The sequence below is a fragment of the Priapulus caudatus genome, unplaced genomic scaffold (genome assembly GCF_000485595.1).
Source record: "Priapulus caudatus unplaced genomic scaffold, Priapulus_caudatus-5.0.1 Scaffold858, whole genome shotgun sequence".
In the NCBI taxonomy this organism is placed as follows: Eukaryota; Metazoa; Priapulida; class Priapulimorpha; order Priapulimorphida; family Priapulidae; genus Priapulus; species Priapulus caudatus.
Window position 1 is genome coordinate 1 of NW_014577919.1, and position 6,031 is coordinate 6,031.

The following is a 6,031-nucleotide window of genomic DNA, read 5'->3' on the forward strand; positions in this document are numbered from 1 at the left end:
TAGATGTACTGTGAAAAATAGAAGAGAGAAAAATCGAAGAGAGAAAACTGGGTCGAGTGGCTCGGAATGCGGGCAGTAATAAATTCCTATACTAACCTAAACTAACAAGTTGACAGATCCGTCAGCTACAAGAAAATCGGTTCGAAGCCACATGCTGTGTATTCAGCAAGGTCATGCAATTAATCCCTCGCAGTGTAACGGCAAAATCTTTCTGCTTACATTTCTGTATAGCGTTTCGTGCAAGGCTTTAGTTTACGTTTGCAGCTACCTCCCTGAGGGTTACAACACTGGGGGCCCCTTGTTGAAAGGAAGATGATTTGAATTGTAACGTTTTGGCTAATATCAAATTAGAAAACTGAACTTTACTTATAGCGGAGTTCTGAATCACTGGTTAAATAGAATCGAGTGTCTGAATGAGATATAAAATCTACATTTCCTGTACCTGGTATTGTAAGCGTTTTATAAAGATTGTTCATGCTGTAACACTAGCAATAACGGGCGCTAGGGCTTCTATGTGCTTCTATATTAGTTATCATAGAACGCTGTAGGCCCATAGGGCGGGCACTATATATGAGTAGTAGATTTGCGCTGTAAGCACATATATAGTACAACACTTACAATGTTTGGGCCTTGAGACGTTTGCTTTTGTTTGTGCAACATGTCATAAACATCAGCATTTCAATGTAGCTGGAAGGCGGACGGTCAACGCACAGGCATGAGATAAAGGACAACAAGAGACTGTAATGAAGCTAGCATGTTATGCGGATCACGTGTCGCTTATTGCATATTGCAGGCAGTGTAAAACTGAACGGTTTCGCAACTGATAGCGGGCAGTATTACTAATGAGCTATTATTGCGTCTAATCAACAGTACAAACGCGTTACATGTGTGCGGTATGAAAGTTATTTTGTTTGTGAGGCATGTAGAAAGACGTGAACATTTTTTAATGTACGTAGACACTACGTGAAACTAATTAGTAACGAATACTGATTATTATTAGGAGACTATTAGTATTACGAGACTATTTGCACGTTCGCGTTCACAGGTGTATGAAAAGAAATCTGTTCGTCTTTGGACTCCTCACATGGAACAACCTTAGACTTGCACGCCTAGCAACGGCCTGCCATCATATATTGGGGGGGGGCGATGGATGAAACATCGATGGGTATGTATGAATGGAAGCAAGAGATGGGTGCTACTGCTATATATATGGTTGTAGGTATGACGTCTGATCCGCAAACATCACAGCATGGGGGGTTATAGCAGACATACGGCTGGTGGGGCTCTTGCTTGTTGCAGCAATAACGTCTCAGTGGAAGTGATTCTCAGTGTAAACAACCATCATATCAGTGAGCCTGCGGGTCGCTAAGATGGCTCGAGAATTTACCTGAGACGTTCACGATTGAGCATAGAACTGCGTACGGACGTTATCGGCGCAGTATCTTGGCTCCACTCAAGTTATAGTTAGTGCAGGGCGTGTGAAACTGTGCACGCGCGGGCAGTCATACAGCCGATGCCGTTGGCTTGTGTGGTAAAATTCTCTGAATAATCCTCGAATGAGAGCCTCGTCGCGGCATCTATGGGACGCCATATGTACGAGATGAACTATAGGGCGTTAAATGGAAGACATTCAAAAGGCGTTTTCTACACTAAAACGTAACGCGCCAACAACAACATTACGCAATGCACGAGCATGTTGGGCATTTATTCTCGCTAAGCGTGCATACCGAAAGGCTTCTGCAAGCGCCACAACTCCTCAATTGACCGATTACAGCCGATTTGACTATCAAACGTGGAAATTGTTCTAAAATAGCAGAGCACGATTTGGATGAAAAGGCGCCACGACGGTGGCGCTGTTCGCGTTCGCGGATATCGGCTGGGCAAGGATCGCTCTAGATCTGCATGTAATGTAGACGTGGATGTACCTCACCGGTAATAAGCGGAATCGTTAGAACCTACGTTAGACAGTGCGTAGCTTAGGTGAACATGGATGTGCACTCACACGCGTAAATATTGAAATTAGATCGCTAGGAGATGTATTTGAAGCACTTTTGAGTAATAAATGCTATCTTTAAATTATCTTTTTAGTAGAACTAATTCTCATGAGCAACGCAGATGAGACGGATATTGCTAGAGAAAGCGTTGGCCGAACGGAGGTGTTGATGCCGAAGCACCTATTACGGCGCAGATGTTGCGCAACAGTTCCGGCAGTCAAGGCGCACGGCGGACCGCGGGAACGTCGCTATCGAAGTAATGCAGTGGCTGGCAGCTACTGGAATCCGTGCGCCAAATGAATTGCCCAGGCGCAGCAGATCCTAGCTGGGCGAGCGAACAGTCCATTTTAGTGGGGGGCACAGAGGTAGCTTTGGGACGTGAACAGGTTCACTTGTTCTAAAACACTATTTCTCTCTCTTCGTAACCGGAGCTGTGTGACGGCGAAATCACAGAAAGACTGATCGAATATTTCTCTCGCGACGACGTCGCATAATTTTTACCGGGATGACATGAAACAGCTGAGCTGCAATTGAGGCTGCTGTTCTTGCAAGTTCATGAAAAAAATATCTATAAAAGTTCAACCGTTCTGACTCTACACTGGTGTTGTATAAGTTTTTATTATGAATTGTATTTTATTATGCGTCAGTGGGTTCATGTAAAGAGCGGCACAGCTGCAGCGGAATTACATACCAGTGGGGTTTTATCACATAATATATGCGGAAATAATACGCCTCTATTCATGTAAAGTAGAATGTTTACGCTATATACAACAATGACAGACGTAATAATCCATAGAATTGAAACACGAGCCAACGCCCCACCAACCTGGGCGCCGCTCGATCCATATTATTGGCGATAGGCGTAATCCTAGCGTTCAGCCTAGTTGTTGAACGTTAACTTTACCAGGAATAGCACTGAAACAGCTGAGGCCTGTCATGAAGCTCGGCTTCTTCTTTGCAAGTTCATGAATATGATAAAAGTGTGAACCCGGGTCTCTTGCTAGTTGCTTACACTGTCATGTATAAAGTTTTACATAACCGCAGTAGTTTTACTGGTTATGTTGACTTAAATAATCTATACGAGTGGGCGGGATGTTGTAGAATATGGTAAGGAAACAAGCATAAATTGTTTAACGAGTAACATGAAATGGTGAACTGCATGACGATTGAGAGTTATGTTACAATAGTAAGGCCATTGACCATATATTGCCTAGGATTATATATAAAAGATTGGTGTTTTATATTTACTGAAATGCTGGATAGCAGCAACGTAACATATTGCATGTTACTGTGATGGAACTGACAGTGGACGCGTATTATGTTTAGTGTCATACGAAACACATCTACGCGTTAACTCGATCAGAAGTAGATAACAGGGAATGGCTATTTAGGGGATGCCTATAAGAAAACGTGTGATGGTGGCTTCTCATATTATGTTACTATCCTATATAACCTATAGCTTTTGGTAGCTCCCGACACGAACGACAGGACCGCGGCGCTGCAAGCGGGCGCGCCTGCGGCGACGCCCGTGGACGAAGACGAAGATACACAAGTGATGAAGAGACAGAATGGATGTGGCTTATACACCGGTTGAACGCAGGAATGTTAGTGTGTTAATGCGTGAGGCGTCAGCCAGGCGCCGCCTGGCTGGCATGTTAAGGCATTTCTGCCGTTTATAGTTGACATTTGTTAATTAGAAAATGCCCAATGTTCACAATGTCAGTGCAAGGAGAACATTCGAATGTTTATTACGGTGTTCGTCGGCGCTAAAAACATACCTGTCAGTGTCTAGCCCATTAAGCGCATGCAGCGCGTGCAACCCAGGGTGGGCACTGAAAGGTAACGCTCTGGCTAGACTGGTCTCGCGGCTGCTACTGTTTTATTGCAGAGCTGTGTACATTGATGTAGGCAGAGCGTGAGGCCGGGGTACGCAGTCTCTACCTTCGCAACGTGGCACTACGACCAGGCGGCAGGCGTGCGGCGGGCGGGCCGTCAGCCCCCCCTTGCACCTTCCCTTGAACCTTCATCGCGATTTTCACAGGTTGTTATTTGCAGTATAAACAACCATCAATCACGGGTCCTAAGATGGCTACGAGAATTAGACTGTGTACACAGTCGTGCACGTTGTGCAGCAGGTAATGTGCGTGCCAGCGTGTGCGTAGTGCCGGCGTGTCGAACTGTCATCGCGGCGGGCAGTCTAAGGGCCGAATCGGCATTCCTTGTGTGGAAAATTCTCGGGAACAATCCCTCGAAGACAGCCTCGTCGGCGGCCACTCTATGGGCCGCCATATGTCCGCGAATAAGTTCAAGGGCGTAAATGTCAATAAAATTGAAAATCGCTTTTCTACAGGAAAAGCTAAAGCGCCGACCAAAAAAAGTACCAATTACGACCATTGGATTTATTCTCGCCCTACGTGCATAGTCGAAAAGCTTCTGCAAGCGCCAGAACTCCTCAATTGACCGATTACAGGCCGATTTGACATAACCGTGGAAATTGTTCTAAATACAGAGCAGCGAGTTGGATGAAAAGGCGCCACGAGGTGGCGCTGTTCGCGCTTCGCGCGTATATCCGGGCTGCAGAACGTCAAGATGTGATCACTAAAGATCATTGTAACTAATCATGTAATTTTCGTTTTATTATCAAGACGTGTTGAACTAACGCACATTCTTAAACTCTCTCTTTAATTCTCTCTCTCCCTCTCTGTGTGCGTGCGTGCGTGCGTGCGTGCGTGCGTGCGAGCGAGCGTATGCGTGTGCGGGTGCGTGTGGGCGCGCGCGTGTGTGCTCAAACACACACATCATCTCTCTCTCTCTCTCTCTCTCTCTCTCTCTCTCTCTCTCTCTCTCTCTCTCTTTCTCTCTCTCTCTCTCTCTCTCTCTCTCTCTCTCTTTCTTTCTCTCTCTCTCGCCCTCTCGCTCGCCCTCTCTCTCTCTCTGCAATAAAATTTTTTTTGGTGAAATGATGTGTACTGCGTATCTGCGTTATGGTAGCTGCACGCCTGTTAAAAATAATTGGGGGACAATAAATGCCACTACCGAACGTCCTATAATGTCATAAACCCGTAAACTATAAAACTATATATATAGCTCATGGGCTGTTCATAATTCCAATCCTGTTATGACTACTGGGTAATCTATCTCTGTCTGTCAGCATCTGACCCAATTACAAAATCACCAGCTCTCGACTTCCAAAACTCAGGACAATGTGAGTAAGTCACCGTACTTGTTGATCTTGCCGGCAAATGCAGCTCAAAGCTGGGTAACTTAGTACCATCCGGTATACATGACGATTACACGCTCAAGTGTGAGTTGAGGCCTAGCTATTGCTAAGTCAAAACCACGAGTGCTTCGCGCATATATCTCTTCGTCTGCAATCTCCCGAATGAAGGCGTCCCGAATCATGGCGTCACTGTAGTCAACCTGGGCCGTGCACCCGCACTCAATCTTGAAGTTGCATACTCCGGCCTGGCCTCGGAGAAAGCTCGCACTGGCTCGTCATGGTCTTGGCGCATCTGTTGCAGCTGCACTCGTACCACCATGATATTTTCTTGACGCACGGCGAGCGTCTTGATGTTGTGCAGGATGGTCGACTCATCGCTTGAGGCGAGCGCGCCAAAGGTCCGTGTGAGGTCCTACCTGAGTGCCCCGTCACTGCACTTAAGTAGCTGGAAGACAATGTCCGAACCCGTGAGGTGCGTGGCGGCCTTGTAATCTGACCATCTCTGCTGAAAGTATGCCCATTCTTCTGCTCATCTGTTGCTCCTCTGTTATTTTTTCCTTCTCATCTTCTTCCTCTTTCGCTCTTCTTCTTCCGCTGAGGGATTAGCTGGGTAGAGGTAGCGAATGCAGAACGACCATGATCCTCCACCAATTGTTGTACTGTGATTTTAAGTGCTGAGGATCTCCGTGCCGGATCTTGTAGCAGCGTAGACTTGTGACAACAAGTAGATTGTAGCAAATAGCAGATTGTAGCAACGTAGAGTAGCAGAAACTACTTTTGGCAAAACCAGACCTTGGCGGGACGCAGCAAGCGATGC